This window comes from Myotis davidii, unplaced genomic scaffold (genome assembly GCF_000327345.1).
Source record: "Myotis davidii unplaced genomic scaffold, ASM32734v1 scaffold175, whole genome shotgun sequence".
Taxonomy (NCBI): Eukaryota; Metazoa; Chordata; class Mammalia; order Chiroptera; family Vespertilionidae; genus Myotis; species Myotis davidii.
In genome coordinates this window covers 2,896,163-2,918,978 of record NW_006286972.1, presented here as the reverse complement: position 1 = coordinate 2,918,978, position 22,816 = coordinate 2,896,163, and positions in this window count along the sequence as shown.

The window sequence follows — 22,816 nt, the reverse complement described above, 5'->3', positions numbered from 1 at the left end:
CCCCCTGATCGCCCTGCAGCTCTGTGTGTGACAGGGTGCGGCGCCCCAACCCCCTCACCCCCTGGGCCCTGCTCTGTGTGTGACGGGGTAGAGCCATAACATCCCCAGTGGCCCTGCCTTGAGTGTGACAGTGGCAGAGCCCCAATCACCTGATTGGCCCTGCTCTATGGGTGTGGGTGATAGAGGGCGGCGCCCCCCTCCCCCACGGGCCCTGTTCTGTGTGTGTGGGGTAGAGCCATAACCTCCCCATCGGCCCTGCCCTGAGTGTGAGAGTGGTGGTGCCCCAACCCCCTGATCAGCCCTGCTCTGTGCCTGATAGGGGGGAGCTCCCAACCCCCTGATCGCCCTGCGGCTCTGTGTGAGACAGGGTGCGGCGCCCCAATCTCCCCCCCCCCCCCCCACGGGCCCTTTTCTGTGTGTGGGGTAGAGCCATACCCTCCCCATCGGCCCTGCCCTGAGTGTGACAGTGGCAGTGCCCCACCCCCCTGCTCCGCTCTGCTCTGTGTGGGACAGGGGGCGGTGCCCCCACCCCCTAATCGGCCCTACCCTGAGCGTGACTGAGGGTGGCATTGCAACCTCAAAATCCACTCTGCTCTGTGCATGACATGGGGCACCGCCCCAACTCACCAATGGGCCCTGCTCTGAGCCTGACCAGGGGCTGCACCTAGGGATTGGGCTTGCCCTCTGCCACCTGGGAGCAGGTCTAAGCCAGCAAGTCTTTATCTCCCGAGGGGTCCCAGACTGCGAGAGGGCACAGGCTGGGCTGAGGGACACCCCCTCCTCCCTCAGTGCATAAATTTTTGTGCACCGGGCCTCTAGTAATATTATAATGATGGATACATGCCATTTATGCAAAGTGGTAGCAGCCACTTTGTAAGATACTAGTAGTTTAGCAATTTCTTACAAAACTAAACATACTCTTACCATACAATCTAGCATTTGCAATCTTTGGTATTCATTCAAAGGAGTTGAAACATACATACACAAAAACTTTGTGTATGTAAGTCCATACAAATTTTATTCATAACTTCCATAACTTGGAAGCAATTAAAATTTCCTTCAGTAGGTGAATGGATAAAGAAACTATGGTACAGACAATTAACTATTAATCAGCACTATAAAGAAATGCATTATCAATACATGAAAATGCATGGAGTAATCTTAAGTGCATGTTACTAATTGAAAGAGGACTATCTAAAAAGTCTACATAAAGTATGATTCCAATTATATGCTATTCTGAAAAAGGCAAGACTGTGGAGACAGTAAAAAGATCAGTGATTGCCAGGGGCAGAAGCAGGTATAGATGAATAGCCAGAGCACAGGGGATTTCTAGGGCTGTGTTTATACGTTGCATGACATTATAATGATGGATACATGTCATTTACACATTTGTCCAACCTATAGAATATAAGGCCATGTATTTGTAGTCCTAAAAATATCATTTGAAATAATAAATTAATGCTAAACCCATTGAGTTGTAGTAATTTCCACAGCTATTTTTGAGTGAGAAGAGCAAGACATCAAAACTGTAAGTCAGTAAAAAAACAATAAATACTTATACATATAGATATATTTACATGCGCATTTCTATGTAGGATCAAATAATCACGGATTATAAGAACAGTTGGGCTAATGTGAGGCATGGAGAGAAAGAAGAGGGTAGCTAAGGAAACCATCCCTTCTTCACTTAGAGAGGATGAATACCAGCAACTATTGAGGATATTTAAAATTGCACAATATCAACTGTGAATAAAATACCCAATGAGATATCCTTGGGCACTTTGATTTGTACAAAACCTGAGGTTATGAGTTTAGGAAACTACTGAGATATTCATTTTGATGCTGTAGCCTTATTTCAAGGGTCTGTTTCCTTCTGTAACCCCATCAATGTTCTCTGACTCTCTTGCACAGGAGTGACCAGAGGGCCTTCTCCTAGGGGCTGCCTGCTTTGGATGAAGAGAGAAAAATAAATAATTCCCAAGGGCTCTTGGTTTGAATCTTGCTATTGTGTCCAATAATCTACAGCTATTGTATGCCCTTCAATCTAAGACAACACCATCAACTGGAAGAAGACTCACTGTTTTATATGCTGTAACCACACCAAATGTGAGGACCAATTGAACCATGCAGCAATGCTCTCTTATCACTATAATTTTCACTTAATAGTCATTGAAATAGCTCTTTTGTATTGAGATTTATTTTTATCACACATCATTCTTAAATAAATAAAAAGATCAAAAGACAAATAAAAATAATCTATGCCAGCTATACTGTTTAAAGTATTCTTACGATGCTTTCCTATTCACTTAGCAACTTTTCAGAAATACCTTTTGACCTGGAATCATTGATACTTTCAATGATTGTACTTTCCTAACAGTATCATTGTTGGTGCCATCAAGAATGTTGTTTTGGTTCAGCATTTCTTAAGAACGTTCCTCTATTGTCTCTGAAAATTTCTTCCAATGACACCTGTTCTGTAAACTTTGATGCTGGTACTCTCTTGATCTTATGAACAAATATCAAAGGAAAGTTTCTAGGTAACAACCGGAATTCATATTTTTGCTCAAATTGACGTTTTGTGTTTTGCTGGCCAATGTTTGTACCACCGGGAAAAATCAGAAAATGCGTTCCTATGCAGGCAGCAGCAACTACATAATGACAACAGTCTGGCTAGTAGTGCTTAGGAGATGTCATCAATGGTCTACCTTAGGATAAATAAAATAAAGTATTTTGTATTGATAGAGGTACTTATTATAATATTTCCTAATTTATTTTCTACTATATAATCGTGTTAATTTGAATTTCTCAGCTCTCTGGGAGGGCTTTATCCTTATATAAATACTTAGCTGGAGGACCCTGGCAGAACCTCTGCAGCATCTTGGAAGGCGAGTGCCCTTTCTTATAAAAGTCTCACCCTGAGGGCATAATGCACAAGTTGCAGAATGATATTTTATTGGTAAAACATACTTCATTCTTGGGTGGTTTAAGAGGAAGTTTCAAATCCAAGCTACAACATGACATCCAACAAGAAACTGACCTTGGAAAGCTCACCATTCGAAAAAGGGAAGTGAACTAATATGTCCCTCCTGGATTAGGTTATATAATCCCCAAGGTGTCCGCGTGTGTGAGCGGGACTACCATCTGGTCCTGGCACGAAATGAGGCTAATAAATTCATTTAAAATGTCAGTCTCAGTTTAAACTACATGAACTGCGTGGTCTCCAAACAGAAAATCCAATAGCTCAGTCCTTTGTTATTCAAGTTTTTATTACACTCAGCAATAAACTAATCCCCAACTGGTGGAGTAACCTCAGTCGTTGTGACTCCTTTTCCGTGAATTTGGATAATATGCTGCTGGTTGTCATATTATAAGAGAAAGCACGAAAACACGACCAATGCTTCTTACATATCTTGGAAATATATTCTTTAGTCTTTAAGAACATGTTAAAGAATTATATCTACTGTACACTTTAAAGACGTTACGTTTTTTCTCTTCCTTAATGTATCAGCCATTCCCATCTTCTCGAAAACTTTTTTCTTGCATTTCAGCATTTACTAAGATCACTCAGCTTACTTTCACCTTTTAATTTGGGTGGAATAACAAAAGGCTTTTATTTTTTGGTATGGAGAGATAAGATTTACTGCGTGTTCTTCTTCTGAAATTAATATAATAAGATCCATTGATTCCAGAGCAGAGGTCATTATCTACATAAGGCACAGCCCATGTTTTTTCATGGTTCCTTTCTCTCTCCTCCTTCTCCTTCTCCTTCTCCTTCTCCTTCTCCTTCTCCTTCTCCTGGGAAAGACAGAAACATCAATGTGAGAGAAACATACCGCACGGGCCCTGGGAGGAGCCTGCAACCAAGGTATGTGCCCTTGACTGTAATCGAACCCGGGACCCTTGGTACACAGGCTGTCCCTCTACCCACTTAGCAAAACAGGCTAGGGCTTCATGGTTCCCGTCTTAGTTGACTTTCTCGTTGAGGATGTCGAGGAAGGAAAACATGTACACAACTTGTGAGTAACAGCAGGAGCAGTTTATGCATATTGCAGAATGAGGGGCAACATCAATAAATGCTTATAGATATGGGGGTAATTGTTGACTGTTGAGTTGGAGGGTGTTTCGTGTAGGAGGCAGAACTTGTGGTGTTTCATTGACATATTCTTTTCACTGGTTTTACAGGGAACAGGGAAAGCACTTCCATTTTGCATTCTGAGGTTTTCTCCAAATTTTTAGGGATTTCTTATTGGAGCAAAGCCAGTTGGACTTGGTAAAATGGCTGGGATGGAGTACCTGAAGCCAGGGAATGCTGTCATTTTTGCTCCAGCAAGTGGGGAGTGGGATGAGAGTCTGAACAGGATTGAGCAAGCACCTTGATGGGGCACTCCGCCCAGCCCATCCTAGCTCTTCCCTCTGGTTACATTCTTTTTCTGAACCACCTGACCCTGCAGGGCCCTGTGCATAACTGCTCCCTGCCTTGAGGTGCAAAAGTATAATTCACGAGGCCCCATCTTGATGGGAATGGGCCCAAGAGAAGATGAAGTGAGTACCTTCCCAGGGTCTTCCTTCCTACTTTTGTCCTGGGGGGCGGGGGAACCACCTGTTCCTCTCAAAAGGAGCTTCTCTGCCCACCTGTTTCCTGCAGCCTCTGCTTCTCACCAAGCTCATTTACATAAGAAATGCACAAAAATGATAAAAGCCAAGTCACATGTCAGCTATATAGCATCATATAAATGGATAATGTTCCCTTTTGGCAATAAAATCTCCATTTATGCTTGCTGTCAGGTTTTTTTAATGATCTCTTAGAGATACAGAATTGTGACCTAGCAACTGTTTGTATAAGAACACTTGCCGCCAGGCTTCTTTTATGCTTTGTCAGTCAAATTGACATTTGAAGTTTTCAGGCATGACCTAAGCTACTCTGAGGGAAGGAGAACTCCGGGATGAAGCTTTTTCAAGAAAAGTTTAGTCACCAGAGTGCGCAGCCAAGTTTCGAATGTGAAGGAAAGCAAAACTGCGGCCTCCTGCATTCCCTGAGGGTAACACACTTCAGCGTTACTGAGCAAACCATTAAGCCTGGGCTTAGTGTTAAAGTGCACTAGCAAATAGGCATAATTTAAAATAAATAAAACTGGCCATACTTTCTTAACTGACATATAGGTCTGTTCGGTCCCGTTTTATTTGTTTAGTGTATGTTTACTTAGCTCTCTTAAATATTTATCATTTTAAAGTTATAAATGAAATAAAATATACAAATTTAATAAAAGCCTATTATCTATAATAATAAAAGCATACTATGCTAATTAGACCAGACATCCTTCCGGACAACGTTCTGGACGAAGCCGCTACAGTGGGGGCTGGGGCAGAGGCGGCAGAGGCCCCTGGCCTTCGCGGTGGCTGGGGGGCCGAGCCCCTTGCATGAATTTCGTGCATTGGGCCTCTAGTTAAAAAATAAGATTCAAAAATATGTAGTTTCACTGTCTCATGCAAGACAACGTTTACATTTAAGTATGCTTGTGTTAATTTTTCTAAGATAATTTAAACATTTTAAAATCATGGTTATCTTTATTGTTAAAGTAAATTTTTCAAAAAGATAAAATTATGACTCATGAAAATGTAAACTTGTATCAAAGATGATATTAAACGCCTTACTAATGAGAGATCCAGTAATGTGTTTAAACATGTTCAAATGAGAATTTGAAGGATATATAAATATATATTATAAATACTTATATACACACATATATACATATATACACATGCACATACACACACAAAATCAGGGATGCTGAAATGAACTTACCAATTGATTGCATAAAACTGATCAATATCCTATAGGGTGATAAAATATCATGTAATGATGTATATTTAAGGTCATCTACAGGTTGGGAATGAATATTTTACCACCAAAATTCATTTGTATTGATACAGATGAGAATCATTTGTGTTACCATATTTTTCTATAACTTGACTTCTACCCCTATAGAGTCAAAGTTGCATAATTGAATAGAAACAGATAACTCCTGGAGCCCATAAATCCACGGAAAGGGCGCCTCATAATCTCTTTTCCCATTTCTAACTGTTGGACAATTTTCTTGATATTACATTTAATTATATTTCTGAATTTGGTGAGAGGTAAATGTAATCTTTTCTAGATGCCATTATAGAAGGAGGCATGAACTGTTCTACATTCTCACAAGTTCACTAGTTATGATGAGGGCCTAAAATCAAGGCCCAATATTGCGTTCTGCCTTGACATCTGGTGAACTGGAAGGACCTAAATGGTCCAATTGCATGTTCTCCTCCTCACTCTGCTTCCATGAGATTTTGAACCCCAGTCAAACAACCCTTCTGATCCAGAGGATCATGCACAGTTCCTTTTATCTCTGAGAAGTGACAACCCATATAATTCAAACAAGCCCAAACATCCACTTGTGATAACCGCCTCATCCTTTTGATGCTACAAAGCCTGCCTCTCACAACCCCTGTTTGTTCACTCTGGTCCTAAGTGCAACGCTTGTGAGGCTCTGTGCAGCGTCCTTGGCTCCCAGTCTGTGAGTATGTGTGACTAATGCTACTGTCAATCTCATCCATCCTATTTCAGGAGTCATGTGTTCAGCCACCCCCATAATTGGAGGGTGGGAATCCCTCCTTCACTAATGGGGTAAATAGGAGGTGAAGAAATCATTACTGTAGAAAGTTGAATAAGAGCAGAACAGGACAAAAGAAAACATCCAAGGTCAAATAGACTAAGGACTAGCAGAAAAGTGTGAGTAAGACTTATGGGCTAGAAGAATGTTCTGTATGGAAGAAAAGTGTATGTGGAAATATTAGAACCAAAGAACCAAGAGACTTAAAAATTTTCCAAAATGGCTGGAGTATGAAGAGTACAAGATCATGATTATTTAGAGATAAGCTGTACAGATACGACGTAACAGTAAAAGCCAAGTTTAGACTTTATCTTAAAAGCAATGGTCACCCAACCATGTTGTTCAGTGGTTGAACGTCAATCCATGAGCTAAGAGGGCACCAGTTCGATTCCCAGTCAGGACACATGCTCAGGTTGCAGGCTCTATTCCCAGTAGGAGGCAGCCGATTTCTGTTTCTCTCTCATTGATGTTTCTATCTCGCTACCCCACTCCCTTCCTCTCTCTAAAATCAATGAAAACATATATATTTTTTTAAAAAAGCAATGGGAACAGTTGAACGGGTGTGATATGGCCAGGTTTGTGTTTACAAGAGCCATTATGGCTTTAGCAAAGAGTGAAGAGTATTTAGACTAGAGAATGGGAGCCAGGTAGAAAGTTGCTAAAGCAATCTGGGTATAAATGTGGTGTGTTTTTCAAGAGTAGGGGTAGTAGAGGTAGAAAGAAATGGACTTCATTCAGGAAATATTGAGGAAGTAGGATTTAGAGGATTTGGTGATGAATTGGATGTGGGTAAGGTTGCCAGACATAGCAAATAAAAATACAGGCCATCCAGTTAACATTTGACTTTCAGATAACAAACAAATGACTTTTTAGTAATGTAAGTATGTTCCAAGCAATAGTAGTATCACATACTAAAAACTTTACTGTTCAATTGAAATTCAAATGTAACTGGGTGACCTATATTTTACTTGGCAGCCCTAAATGTGTGGTTGAGGAAGAAGGAAGAGTTAAGGATGACTCCCAGCCTTTGGAACTAAGAAGTTGTCAGAGGAGTGAAGCAAGGGTTTTCTACTTACCCAGAAAGTGAGTACTTATTACAAATCAGACATTCTAGGAAGAAAACCCACAACCAGAACACATCATCCTGAAGGTGATTTTATATTGTCACTTTCTTCATAAAGCATGATATGCTTTGAATTTTGTTTTTCCTTGGGAAAAGGAGAAAAGGAAAAACTGTTAGAAATAGGGTAATGTAAAAGATGGGAGGAGAAAGCCCCAGCATAAGTAGCAGTGCATTGTGGAAAGTTCTGTTTAGAGGCTGGTGAGCAACATCTGATGCGAGAAGACCCCGATCTTGGGTTGTTTTGATGTGAGCTGACTATAGTATGTTCATCTCTGCTTTTCATTATGGTTATATGTGAGTGTTACTGTACATTAAGGAAAGTTACTCTACTCAACAATGTGGCAGGGTTTCTTAATATTCAAGGGCAAAGAAGTGAGGTTTGGGGTATTAAATCTCAGCATCTAAACACAATGGATCATAGAAATCAATTTGGGATGGATCAAAACCCAAAAAGTAAAAGCTAAACCTATAGAACTTCTAAAAGAAAACAGAGACTGTCTTCACAAGAAAGGAGAAAAGCATAAAAGAGTAAAATAGTAAAATTCTATCGGTCTAAAACACTGTTAAGAAAATGAAAGGACAAGCCATAGAGTGGACACATATTCACAAGACCTGTAGCTGACACAGGACTTGTATTACAAATGTTAAAACTCCTAAATCTCAATAATGGAAGACAAATCTATTTAAGATAGACAATAAAAGAAAGATATTTCTATTATGTTCCCCTTTTTGTCAAGTGGAACAAAACCACGTGTGCAATATAAAGTCAAAATAACTGGTTAATGTAGCATGTTGAAAACATATTCCTGTCAAAAACTTGGGCCATGAGTCACTTTGAAAATAGTGTGTGTCACTCATACATACATTTTTATCGCCTGCATGGTGCCCTCGCATATAGTAAGTGTTCAATGAATACTGGTCCCTTTTTGTAACCACTATTTTTTTTGTATTGCTAGGGCCATGGCTGAGGACTATTGTACATGGACTCCTACTGTCTCCACCACAGTCCTGGGAGCTACAGCCTGACCAGAACAAGCATTTCTGTTAGCTCTTGTCTTAGAAACTACAAAGTACATCAGGCCGGGAGCTGGTGCTAGATTTTCCTTAATTTATCCAATCAGAGTTTAATCATCTATAAGAAGAATACATAGCATTGTTAGGAGCAGTGAAAACAAAAGGAAGGTTAAGAGAAGCAGTAAGGTCCAGCCTGTGTGGCTCCAGAGGTTGAGCACTGACCTATCAACCAAGAGGTCATGGTTCCATGCCTGGGTTGTGGGTCGATCCCCAGTAGGGCGCGTGCAGGAGGCAGCTGATCAATGATTCTCTCATCATTGATGTTTCTCTCTCTCCCTCTCCCTTCCTCTCAAAAAAGAAGCAGTAAAATGTTAAGATTTGCCCTTAGGAGGAAAATATGTTTATATATGTTAAATGCAGGCTTAATGAACAATATTAGCAGAGAGGTAAAAAGAAATATCTTGCTTAGACTTTTTAAAAAAGTAAAACAATTATTTTGACTGTTTACACTATTACTGATATCCCCTGTTTATACTTGAAATTATCATAATAAAATTATCATTTATTATATTTATGTAATGTTATAAAAACTCATTTATTTTGTTTATGTAACAACAATAAGTAACAGTTAGTTGCTTTTCATTTTATTTCATTTATTACAGATTAATTCTATGAGTGAGGCAATCTTTTAATTTCCAGTTTACAGAGAAGTAAACTGAGGCTTCATTCATAATTTATATAGTAAGTGAGAAGGTGGGCTGAAAATTCATTTGTCTGGCTTTAACACCACACTCTTTTACAGCATACCATATATTGTGTCCATTTCTCTTTAAGTTATAAACATTTTTAAAAATCTTTTCTTTGGGACTTGTCTCTATTACCCTACTTCCCTCCCCATACTTTATTGCTTATTGAAAAAATCAACTGAACAACACTGCTTCAGGAAGCTGACTCCAAATTTTCCAGTCTCTTTACCTTTTATCATTCTGTATGTTTCATCTTGCCTACTTCTATGACCACTCAGAACGAAATTTTGTGCACATCACATAAACAGCTCTGTGTTGTTGTTTTTTTGAGTAATCAAACACTAATTATATTTGGGGTGCTTTTTAAAACTAATTTTTATTTCTTAAAAAAATTTAACAACCTGATAAATAATATAGATAAATTATATTAGGAACTATCAGCATGATCAAAATAATAACCACATGCAAGGCATTTCAGTTATTTGATAAAATAGTGATAAATCTATGTTGCTACTTTTATAAATTTCTGGAGCACCAAATGATCTCCAATCTGTTAGTCTAGCTTCATAACTATTCCTCTTGTTTACAGCCTCTTGCTTGGCTTTCTGCTGACACTCCTGGGCATTTTAAGCTAGCTGTCTTCCCAAGAAACGAGTACACTAAGGGTCATACTGACCCCGACTTATCTAAACATTTCCAAGTCTTCTGGCTCACCCAACAGGGCTCTAGATGACCCACAGAAAGGTCCTTGCCAAAGGCATGTTCTGCAGCAATTTGCATTTTTATTTTTCTAGAGCAAGTTTCTGTCCATATGAGACAAAGAAACGTTTCCATTCTTCCACACTGAAATTTCATTTCTATAGAACCTACCATTTTGATCTAAATCACTTTTTTACAACTTTATTTCATTGGTTATGACCTCTGGGATGATAGTAAATAAAAGTGGTGAAAGTTGACATCTTTAATCTTGAAAAAGTGTTCAATAATTTACTATTAAGTACTATGTTAACTGTTGTTTTTTTGTGTGTGTGTAGATGCCAATAATAAGATTGAGTTAAAAAAAAGGAAAAAAAGAAAGGATGCAATATATTGCATTGATAAAATAAGAATGTGATATTAAATAAAAAGGAACATTTAGAGAATAAAAAATGTTAAAAAGTTACTTGTTATCTAAAAAAAGATTGAGTTAGTTTCCTTATCATTCTAAAATTTTTGCTGAGAAATTTAAAAAAGTGATTTATTGATGTTTAATATTGTCAAGAATATTCTTGCATGTATTGAGATAGTCATATGATTTTTTTTTACTCTATCCTGTTAATCAATTATATTGAGAGATTTACAAATGTAAATTCAATCTTGAATACTTTGTCATATGTATCATCCCTTTATGTTTTGCTGGATTTGATTTGCTAATATTTTGATAAGAATATTTTCACTTATGTTCATGAAGAACATTGCTCTGTAATTTCTTTTTTTTTGTAATGTTCTCATTAGGTTTTGGTATTTGGATTATGTTAAACCTCATAAGATCAGTTGGAAAGTACCTCCTCATTCTGTATATTCAAAAAGAGTTTATGTAAGACTGATAGTAATTGTTTAATAGAATTTATCGGTGAAGCCATCTTGGCCTGAGTTTTCTTTGCGGCTTGGGAAGATTTTAAATTATGAATTCAATTTCTTTAGTGCTATTCAGATTTTCTTCTTATTTTTGTATCAGTTTTAAAGAGTTTTTCCAAGGAATTTGTGTATTTTATCTGTTGTCAAATTTATTGAATTATTTTGAACAAATTATTTTCTTATTAACTTCTTGATGTATGAAGGATCTGTGCTGATATTCCTACATTCATTTCTAATATTGGTAATTGGTTATACATGTCTCTTTCCTGTCCTCCTTTTTTACCTTTCTCCCTCCCTTCTTCCTTCCCTTCCCTTCCCTTCCCTTCCCTTCTCTTCCCTTCCCTTCCCTCCCCTTCCCTTCCCTCCCCTCCCCTTCCTTTCCATGGGAGAAAATGCACAACATTTTTCTTTTACAGCAGTGGTTTTTCCATCCTTTGCAATCAGTACTACCCTTATGTTGATTTATACATTTCAAGAGTATTTTATAGAAACCATTGGTCATATTTTATGAATAAGGATATCAATTTACTAAAAAAAAAGCTTTGATTTGAGAAAACATAAGAGGCAAGGTCATAAAGAAGAGGAAGGCCCTAACTGGTTTGGCTCAGTGGATGGAGTGTCAGCATGCGGACTGAAGGGCCCCAGGTTCAATTCCAGTCAAGGGTATATACCTTGGTTGTGGGCACATCCCAAGTAGGGGGTGTGCAGGAGGCAGCTGATAGATGTTTCTCTCTCATCGATGTTTCTAACTCTCTCTAAATGCTAGTTTAGTGGGACATTCTGTGACAGAGCCTTCAAAACAGAAACAAAAGGGAAGGGAAATCAAACAGCCCTATCTTCCAGCCTAATTCAAGCCATTTAGAAGCTCTGTCCTTAAGCCAAGGATTACCAGTGATACTATCTACATCAGCTTTGCTGTTCAGGAAGAAATGTCCCTCTTAAAAAAAAAAAAAAAAAAGAGAGAGAGAGAGAACCTTCAGAAATCAAAGAAAGATGCTGTTGGGGCAAGTGGGAGCCAGAAGGAGAGAGATGGCCTCTACAATATAGACTACTAGTAAAACATTTCCAAATACTGAGCAATCTGCATTTTAATTGTCTCAAATAGCACATACCAATTTTTATAAATGACATATTTATGAATGCCTTTAGTATAAAACAAAGCTTTCTAGACGATCATCATGATAGTACAAAACACACAAGGAATTAATAAAGTCCCAAGTCTACATGGGGTACACAGACAAATAATCACATGAAGGTGATGCAACAGGGTTAAGGTGCTGTGACAGCCTGGAGAAAGAAGCTAAGCTTCCCTTGGGGTCATTGTCAAGGACTATAGAGATGAAACTACATCAGGATTGTAAAGCATAAGCACAAGTCACTGAGTAGGGAATTAGGGGTTCTGTGGAAATTATCCTTTACTGAACTTGCCCTACATGTTATCCTATAATATTGTGGTAAATGCTTCATGAATATTGTCTTACTTAAACCATATAACCACCATATGGGTGGATATTTTATCCCCATTTTGCAGATCTTGAAATTGATGGTCAAAAATAACAAAGGCTCAAGTTTACATAGTTAGAGAGGCAGCCATGACCTCCAAATCCAGGACTGCATGACTCGATGTTTTTTCCATTTCAAAACACTACACTGAAGATGTTCCAGGACAAGATTCCAGAATGGCAAAGTTATGGCATTTTGGGACGGAATGACAAGTTGGAGAAAAATAAAGTAGGTCAGTGTCACTGAAGTGTCTATTTTTGGGAAACTATTCCATTCTCTCTAAGGCTTATCCTTTTAATCTCAATGTTTATATTCACGCACATCTCCTTACACAAGCATCATCCTTACTTCTCATACCTGTTTCTATACATCCTCCCATCAAACTACAATCCCATGTTTCTAGGGTTATTCTCTCATTTTACTTTCACTCCCAGTATCATCTCCACCCTTGTGAAAGAATTATCACCAACATAGGGGTCTTCTTTCCAAATCTTCAAATAAAAAGACTACACATTCTGCTTCCCTGAGCCCCAGACTTCATCTTATTATCTCAAACTTAGGAATTAATCTTAAATGAACCAATTGCAACTGACTTGTAGCTATTTATGTCTTTTAGGAGCCAACTTTTAAAATTTGATTTACACTTTTGATGAAAAACATTTTGGCCAAAATAAATTAAAGGCCAAACTCTTTAATTTAAAATTCACTAGCCTATTAGTTTTCAGTGGTGTTCCATTTCATATGAAGATGGTTGGGCCAGCTCTGATCTTGATCTAGGCTGGTCATCAGAAGTCCCATGGCACTGTTTCTGAGAGAGAATTGTCAAGCCCAGAGTTTTTTTAAATTTCAGGGTAGGTCGTTGGGTTCTCTGCCTCTTAAATCTTTTCAGTGGCTTTGGATAATATTCTTGGCTATTTTATCTGCCTTGGGAAGCCCTCTTAAATAGCCAGCTGCACACACATACTTGTGCATGATGCTATGATCCAAGTCAGCGGGTCAATAGGTTTGAGAGATTCTTATGGTAGTAACTGTGGAGTTTCTGGGCATCTTTTACATTCCAATAATCTATTTCTATGTTATAACTCACCTCAAACTTAGTGGCTTAAAATAAGGATAACATTTATTTTACTTATCTATGTGCACTTGTGGAGACAAATGTTTTCTATTCATTTGGTAGTAGATTAGAATAATTTGATGGCTTGCTCATTTGCATGTATGGCAGATAATGCTGGGGCCATGGCCAGAACAGCTATATATGACCTTTCCATTTGGCCACTTGCCTTTCTCATAGGTTGGTGGTTGGGTTTTAAGACAGAGTAGCTCAAGAGAGAGTCAGTTTGAAGCTGAAACATCTTTTTCTAACTTAGACTTGGAAATTATATAAATGCCACTACTGCAATATTCTATTCATTAGTAATAATTCACTATGTTTAGTTCATGTTCAAGGGAAAGCAAATTAGATGCTACCATTTGAAAGGAGGCGTGTCAAAGAACTTATGGACATATTTTACAACACTGCACTTGCTTTATTGTCTCCACTTAAAATGAGGACATCAGAGAGTGGTAGAGCTGTGATGATATGGATGTCTGACCTTGACTTTAGTTTTTTCTCAATGTCAAATGCATTGATGACTTTTCTAAGCATTAAACCAGGTGTCAAGCCATGGTCCATGGTCCAAATCCAATACATTGTCTATTTTTGTAAGTTAAGTTTTATTGGGAACCAGACATATTTTTTCACTTAAGTGTTGTCTATTTCAGCTATTGCTCAGCAATGAGAGCTGAATAATGGTGATATGGATTGCAAATCCCATATTTACTAAATATTTACTATCTGGCCCTTATAGAATATGTCTGCCATCCCTGCTTTAAATGATCTATTATACAAATTGTTTCTTAGCTTGAGGAGATGCCCTACTGGCTCAATGCTAAAAATGAACAATGGTACCTTAGGCTGGTAAACTCTAAAACTTCTGACCTTTTGCCACAGGGGTGACAGTGTCTGGAGAGATGAGCTATGTATTCAAAGCTGTGGATAGTGACAGAGGGTGCATAAAAACTTCACTCAATATGTCTTTCATGGTTTCTATAGAGATTTTAACTTATGCAATTTTAGGAATTGGTCCAACAGTATATGGGAGGCTCTTTTTTTGTATATCTGATGCTGAAGCCTTAAGTCATCAGAGCAGGCATTTAGGAAGGAAAGCACAGACCAGCTGGAGCCTGAATGGCAGGGCCAGAACCTATGAGGAAACTCTGGATCCTCTGAGATGAGTGGACTCATGAAGATGGACTGGAACCTGAATCCCCTTGACCTTCACTTGGCCCAGGGGTCAGAGATCTGATGCTGGAGGAGCTATGGCAGGATCAGATGATGCAGGCTCAGGGGCTGAATGCTGTCACAAAGATGGGTCAGCAAATAGAATGTGGGTGTGTCCAGCTCCAACCTGTGGAGAGTAAGGGTAATTGGTTGCTATTTCACTTCTGTCTTATAAATCTCTTTCAAGACAGCTCTTTGTGGCCCATACTCACAAGAGTAATGCAGGGAAGATAATCTGGGAAATGGAGGTCCAGCCTACCACAATGCATATTCACATACCATGAAGATAAAATTTCACAGTGTGTTCCAGGGCTCACTGAAAGAATGCTCCACAATCTCAGAGTTCACACATCCTCACCAAACTGGGCATCAGCTTCTACATTCCATGGTTGATAATAACACCACGTAAACACTGTTGTCCAAGCCAGGAACTTGGTACTTTTTATAAATTATTCCCTGCGCTCCTACCAATGTTTCAAGAGTCCATTCCATAATCTAGATATATATAGCTCATCTTTTCCCTTCTTGCCACTGCCATTATCATAGTTCAGCCATTACTACTCACCATGAGATTGCTGCAATGAAATGATGGGAGTTTTCTAGTTGCCAACCTTAAACTTTTAATCGTGTTCCTCACTGCTCTAGGAGTAAGGTATCTAAAACACACAAATATCATAGGACTCATCCCCACCAAAGTTATTTAATGTATCCCTGTATTATTGAGGATGAAGTCATGGCAAACAAGCCTATTCATAATTTGAATACACTCGTCTCCCTCCATTCTCCCACTTTAGATTATGCCTTTTACTTACTAGCTGTAAGAGCTTGAGGAAACTATACCCTTAAGCATTGTTCCTCTCATTTCTAAAATGGGGATACTGATGTGCGTTAGTCTCCTGCCTTCCATGGCCTACTATAGGACAGGTTCCCATTCCTTTCAGCAATCCCTCAGTGAAGAGATAATACAGAGAGGTAAAGAAATTGGTACTGTGACCTTTTAATGGGTGGCTTACAGCATATTACCTTGCTGGAGGGAACACAAACTCTCTGAACAAAGGCAGCGATCCCTTTCTCTTGGTAGGTCTTGGAACAAAGGTCATTAGCAAATGAAGTCTGAGCTAACAAAAAGCACAGAAGACTGCCATTCCTTGTGCTAACAATTTTCTCCATTTGTCATATGTCCACGAAGAACAGAGAAGCGTCTTTATTCTTGCCCCTGTATGTCATATCTTATTTAGTTCAGGGATTTGGTTTAATTTATAGGTACTAATTTCATGAACACAATTTTTAATCCACCTTACCTATGTCTAAAATATTTACCCAGTAGTGTGTGTATTGGTTTGCTGGGACTTCATAACAAAATACCATATACTGAGTGGCTTCAACAACAGAATTTCATTGGATCACAGTTCTGGAGGCTAGGAGTCTGAGATTAAGGTGTCAGCAGTGTTGCTTCCTTCTGAGGGCTCTGAGGAAGACCATGTTCTGTGTCTCATTTCTAGCTTTTTGTGGTTTGTTGATGATCTCTGGTGTTCATTGGCTTGTACTCATCTCCCAACCTCTGTTTTCATGTTCATTTGGCATCCTCCCTGTATGCAAGTCTGTGTCCGAATTTCCCCCTTTCACAGGACATCCATAGTATTGGATCACTCTAGCATGAGTTTACCCTGCCTAATTCCATGTGTAATAACTCTACCTGCAAACAAGGTTACATTCTGAGGCACTAGGAGCCAAACTCCAACGTGTGGACTTCTGGAGGACACAAGTCAATCCATAACAGTGTGTTAAAAGCAATTTATTTCTCCAATGACCTTTTATTCACAACACTGGAGAAGAACATGCAAGGCAGTCAGACACATTAGTAACCACAATATAAAGAAAACGTTCTGTTTAAAATTATGATCATAAACAAAAATATTCACTTATAAGAAAACCAAAAGTGATATTTCTGTTGGAAATGATTTTCTGTGCAATTTTAATCACTTTCTCCACCACCAGTGTTTTCCATTTGAAACTAGTCAACCGGACCACACTATAAATCTAAATTTTGATTTTCTTTTACTTAACTTTTCTTCATCTCCCTTTTCAGTCCTTAGTCATCATTGTTGGTGACAAAGTCCTTAATATGAAGAATTCAATTAACTTGACAAAATGGATTAGTTATAAACCAATTTGTACTTAATTTGCTATGTTATTGTTTCCAACCAACCCGTTGAAACAAGCAGCTTACAGAACAGGGGATAGCAATGAGCAAATCTGAGCATATGTTCGTTTAATAAACATTGAGTCTTCCGGCAACTCTATGCTCACAATTCCTAACCTTTTCTACTCTAAAAACTTTCCTTCATTTTACATCAGCAATTAATTTATTACCAACCTTGGAAATTCTAACTTAATAAAACTGGGTCTCCTGTGAAATTGAAAACTGGAATTTCCCTTTTTAAACACGAAGGCCCTTTATTTTATTGTTTCAGTTTTCTCATTCTCTTCTTGCCTGCCCTTTTGCTCTTACTGTGACTACCAATTTCTTGGCTCTGTTGTGTTCTCCAGATCTAACATGCTTCTTTTGGTTTAAGTTTTTTTCTTTTTTTTCATGGAATTTATGGCAAATTTGTCATGACACCTGCATAATCTTCATCTGTGGACCAATCTAAGTGATAAATTTTTCTTATTTCTTGGCTTCTTAGTAGGGCTAGAGAAAAATCTAATATTAACAAAGCATTTTAAAAAATATGTTTTTATTGATTTTAGAGAGAGATAAAACAAAAACAAAACAAAACAAGTGGGGGTTGGGGACTGAGCCTGACACCCAGGCATGTGCCCTGACTGGGAATTGAATAAGTGACGTTTCGATTCAACCAAGTGAGCCACACCAGCCAGAGCAACAAGACTTTTTTTTGATTCGGTATAAAGAGTCACTAGAAATTAAACATAGCTTAAATTCTGGGTTTAATAGTTGTTATTCTGCAGGTGCCTCACTGACATTATAAATGGGTGCTGTGGTCATTTTAGTAAGGGGATGTCAGTTTCTCTATGGGCTTGTGAAAGCTTAACCGTCTGCTAGCTATTGCCTATATGCCTACATGCTATATGACTTTTAGGCTAGCCAGAGAATATAATTAAAAATTCCCCGCTATGCAATTTTTATTAAAAAAAAGTTTGGGGTAGTAATATTCATGAAGAACTGACTAAAGAATTTGTAATCCATGTGTTCCTGGAGATATTCTAAATTCCATCCTTAGACGATGCCGAAGTAAGCCATAAAACGTTTTCTTCTACAATTATTTTTACGGAGTTTGTGTGTTGGAAATACGCCATTTGGTTTTATTTAGGGAAGCCAACTGAGAAAGTTGCTTAGTGCAACACCCAGTGCCCTTTTCGTGAGGACCCCTGGGAGAAATTTCTCTCAGTTTTCTCTATTAGAAAAAATGTTTTCCCGAGGGAGCATCTGTTTCATTTCCTGCTTTATTCGGTAGGAAACTTAGAGTATAATTATAGACCAGCTATGTAAATAGGATTTCACATTATGCAGTTGGGGGTATAACTTTAACCTAGTCATTGTGATGGTTAATTTTATGTGTCAACTTGGCTGGGCCACAGTGCCCAGATATATGGCCAAACACTATTCTGGGTGTTTTTGTGATAGTGTTTTTTGATAAGATTCATGTTTACATTGGTGAGTTTTGAATAAAGTGGTTGCCCTCCATAATGTGGGTGGGCTTCATTCAATCGGTTGAAGGCCTGAATAGATCAAAAGCCTGATCTCCCCTGAATAAGAGGGAATTCTGCCAGCACATGGCCTTTGTACTTAGACTATGACATTGCCTCTTCCTGGGTTCCCAGCCTGCCAGCCCACTCTGCAGATTTTAGACTTGCTGGTGTCCATAACCTTGTGAGCCAATTTCTTAAAATAAATCTCTTCCTGCTTATATACACACTCTATTGGTTCTGTTTCTCTGAAGAACCCTGGCTAATATATCATTATTACCTCTATATTTATTTTCTCTTTGCCTCAATTTTCTCACCCTATTTCTTTTTTTATGTGTATTTTTATTATTGATAGCATTACAGCTGTCTTCCATTTACCCCCCGCTTTCCCCATTCTCCCAGCCCCTACCCACCCCCTCAGGCCTTCACCATCCTATTGCCCGTGTCCATGGGTTATGCATACAAGTATATAAGTTCTTTGGTTTATCTCTTCTCATTCTCCCTTCCCCACATCAAAGTATGTCAGTCTGTTCCATGCCTCCATGCTCTGGGTCTTATTTTATTGGTCAATTCATTTTGTTCATTAGACTCCACAAATAAGTGAAATCATGTGATATCTGTCTTTCTCAGGTTGGCTTATTTTACTTAGCATAATATTCTCTAGATCCATCCCTGCTGTCCCAAAGGGTAAGAGATCCTTCTTTTTTAAAGCTGCACGACACTGCGTATTTTTAGGTTATTAAAATACTTTTTAAAATTAAACATGGAATAAATGTATAATTCAACAAGTAATACACAGAAAGAGTAACTCCTAAAAATATTCAGAAAAATTAAACATGTTTATAGTGCTTTTTAAAACAAGGCTATTCTGTTGGCCTTGAAAGAGCAAACTTCCATGTTGTGGACAGTGGCGCATGGCAGAGAGTGGCAATTGTCTCCTGGAGCTGAGAGTGCCCCCAGCTGACAGCCAGCAAGAGAGGAGAGACCTCAGTCCTTCACCTGTACAGAACTGAATTCTGCCAACAACCAGGGGGCTTGAAAGAAGACCATGAGCCTCAGAAGAGATCACCGTCACTGATGACTTGATTTCATTCTGGTGAGACCCTGGGCAGAGGGTCTCTAACCTCTGGCCAGACTCCTGAGCCATGAACACTGTGAGATAATATATTAGATTGTTTCAATTTGCTGAGTTTCTGGTAAGTTGTTACCTAGAAATAGAAAATTGAGATAGCAAAAATCAACCCAGATTTACCACCATCAAATAAAATCAGATTGCCATCAGTCTTACTTATGTCAGTGATTTATGCCAGAAGGCAGTGGAGTAACATTATTATGGAACCAACTAGAGAGGTATTAAAAACAAATTTAGTTGTGAGTTTAAAATATGTACTTGCTAATTGAATTCAAAATAAATAATGACTACAATAGGGAAACAAATAAAATATAAAAAATGAAGGCAAAATGGGGAAACCATATAAAATACAGAATAAAATATATTCATCTTATTGTTAATAATTGAAAGCAAGAGATAAGAACACTTCAACTATATGATGAGGTAGCGGGAGGAGGAAGGAAAGAAGTTAGTTAATTTCAGGATTGCTTATAGTAGGAAATTCATGAGCAAAATATACCTAGATTGCATACATTGTGTTTGCATGGCTCACAGTTGATAATCAATCTACTATGGTATCTACTATCAAATGCCAAATATGAAGCCTTATGAAATTATTTCAAGATATTGTATATAGGCTACTCTCAGGAAAATAAGAAAAACCTTTGTATGTAACCTTTATATACTACTCTGGAGCAATTGTCTGGATATATTATGAAGTGGAAAAAGCAAGATGGAACCAAGTTTGTAGTATATGTTGCATTTACCCAATAAGTTGGGAGCTACAATTGCATTTTGCATCTATCTATCTGCTTTTATTAAAAAATTAAAGGATAAATCATAAAATTAAAAAATTACGTTAGAGATTGGAGAGACATAGAAGACATTAGACTTATTTGAATACATATGATTTTGATCTCATGTAAGTGAATTATATAAGTATAAAACAAAATTAAAAAACTTAAAACAAAAAAACCCCCAAATGAACATAAAAATGTACCCAATTCATGCATAATTCTACAGAGGAGAACTTTTCCTGTTGAGTTATTTTTATACATTTATTTATTTATTTAAAAAATATTTTATTGTTTTTTTCACAGAGAGGAAGGGAGAGGGATAGAGAGCCAGAAACATTGATGAGAGAGAAACACCAATCAGCTGCCTCCTGCACACTCACTACTGGGGATGTGCCCGCAACCAAGGTACATGAGCCTGACCAGAATCGAACCTGGCACCCTTCAGTCCGCAGGCTGACGCTCTGTCCACTGAGCCAAACCGGTTAGGGCCATTTATTTATTTTTTGATTATTTTATTTTCCCATCACTATTTAACCCCCTATATACCCTCTTCCACCTCCATGCCCCTCCCCCAGGCCCCTGGCAATCACTACACTGTTGTCCAGGTCCATGAGTTCTTTCTTTTCTCTCTCTCTCCCCGCTCCCTTTTTGAAATTTTGCTTAATCAACTTGGGTTTTAAACATTCCAGTGATTTCTACAACCCAGTTGGGTTTTTTTTCTTCATTTAAAAAAATATATTTTTACTGATTTCAAAGAGGAAGAGAGAGATGGAGAGAGAGAGATAGAAACATCAATGATGAAAGAGAATCATCAATTAGCTGCCTCCTGCACACACCCCACTGGGGATGGAGCCCACAACCTGGGCATGTGTCCTGACTGGGAAATGAAATGTCATTTCTTGGTTCATAGGTCGATGCTCAACCACTGAGCCATGCCGCTGGGCCACTTGGGTTTCTTTATCCCTCATGAGACATACGTGAGATACAGCCTGAGGACCAAAAGAACTGAAAAATAAATTTTCTCAAACTTTTTTTTGTCACCCATCTGTGGTGGCATTGGTGGTGTTCTTTGGTGCCTGCTGGGTGTAGCCTCAGACCTGAGCTGGCTTTGTACATTGCTTGACTTAAGAATAAAGATTCAAATAAATAAAAATTCTTTTAAAAAGTCTCTTCAACAAAGAGAGTAAGAGAAAAAAGTAAACAGAATGGAAGAAGAATTATTTTCATTTATCTGTTCTTTCTTTCTCCTTTATTTAACCCATTGCAGTCAACTTTCAATTTCTCTTGCTTGCTTTGAGAAAAACCTTGTGACATTAGGAGGGGTCATCTATCGGTCTGATTAGGAGCGTTCTGAGCGAGAGAGAGGGGAAGAAGAGGATATAAAATGCAGCAGTAAGCTATTTAGAGATATTCTCAAAAAGTTCCCAGTGACTTTCCTTGAAAGTTCCCATGAGCTTATTCTTCCTTACTCCATCATATTTCATTTTCTCACTACATTACCACATTGGGGGGAAGAGAAAAATAAAAGATGTCTCTCTTTTTTTGTGTGTGTGTGTCAGCAAATCAATTTCTTATCTTCCTCTCTCTCCTTTGATTCCATCAGCCTTTGAAGATCTTGGAGACTCCACCTGCTTTGGAAATCAACTGATGACACCTTCTCATGTCAATCTGCTTTTATTCCTTTATAAGTTGTTTTGAAGATGCATGTTGTAGATATGAAAACCTTGCTCACCACATTGTCCTGGCATGGCATGTATCAAATGTGGTTGATTTATATACTTTGATAACAACAGTGAAGTTCCTGATCCAATAGAACAAAAATTTATAGAAGCTATAATTTCATGTCCTGATTACTTGTAAAATGCAGATGCTAGAGGCATAGTAAGAGTCAGATTGTACTATTGCAGTGTGTGTAGTGCCTTTTTGAATGGCACATGCTGAACTTCATCTCCTTCATTTTTCTTTTTGTCAAGCAGGGGCTTGCAGAAAATGACTCTACCAGAAACTGTTACTCCCTTGGATCAGGACCAAGGCCCAGTGATATAACTGAAGGGGATAAAACAAAGAAGGTGGCCCCTCCCCAAATATTTCCCCACTTAATAGTTGATTTATCTCATCAAATAGGATAAATTTAAAAGTCGGCCAGCTCTTTCTTCACCTCACAGCCTTTATTACTCATCCTGGACTCACCCCGTGTTCTCTCATGTGAACTATTCTAAGGTTGCCC